The 770-nt window shown below is 34.9% G+C and overlaps 1 protein-coding gene across 1 annotated transcript in view; it reads right to left on the bottom strand.

The window, feature by feature from the left end:
• Window positions 1-770, bottom strand: part of LOC106867147 (transcription factor stalky) — a 31848-nt gene that overhangs the window by 15903 nt on the left and 15175 nt on the right. The gene's annotated exons all lie outside the window — the stretch shown is intronic.

The following is a 770-nucleotide window of genomic DNA, read 5'->3' as shown; positions in this document are numbered from 1 at the left end:
ATATATATATATATATATATATATAGCCTTGTGAGTAGACCAGAAACTAAAAGAAGCCTGTCGCGTGGAGTGGGGGATACCCCTGTCTTGATATCATTTGATGATTGTAAACAAGCATCACTATTATGAAAAACATGTCTCGCCATGTCTGGTACATTGCTTAGAAACAGGTAAAGAAGGTTGGCAACAGATAAAGCATCTAGTTGTTGAAAATCTGCTGCAACTAATATCTACAGCAAGCAACAACACTCCTAAATTTTTTTTATAAGTTTGAATATTTGCCTATTTTTGTAGTTGAGGTTTTTTTCAGCTTAACATAGTAAGGCAGATTGGAAGAGCAGGTGGAGAAACAAGAAGATAATCTTTTCTACTCTAGACACAAGACCTGAAATTTTGGGGGAGGGAGCCAGTCAATTAGATCGACTGGTACTTAATTTATCGACCCCGAAAAGATGAAAGGCAATTTGAACTCAGCAAAATTTGAACTCAGAACATGAAGACAGACAAAATACTGCTAAGCATTTCACCTGGCATGCTAACATTTCAGCCAGCTCACCACCTTAGAAACAAGTAGATAATATACATGCAATGTCCTGTATTTTTAACCAAGCACGTTTTCATCTCTGAATTTGTCCTGGTTCTAATCAATGATATTTTTCAATAAGTTTCACAAGCCACATCATTCCTTATTTTTTCTCTATCAAACAAAAATAATTGCTAAGAGAAAACAATTTGTACAATAGATCATACCCATAGAAAGTAAGATAATG

The sequence above is a fragment of the Octopus bimaculoides genome, chromosome 6 (assembly GCF_001194135.2).
Source record: "Octopus bimaculoides isolate UCB-OBI-ISO-001 chromosome 6, ASM119413v2, whole genome shotgun sequence".
Classification (NCBI taxonomy): Eukaryota; Metazoa; Mollusca; class Cephalopoda; order Octopoda; family Octopodidae; genus Octopus; species Octopus bimaculoides.
Note: the sequence above shows the minus strand (reverse complement) of the source record. Positions and strands in the feature narration are given on the sequence as shown.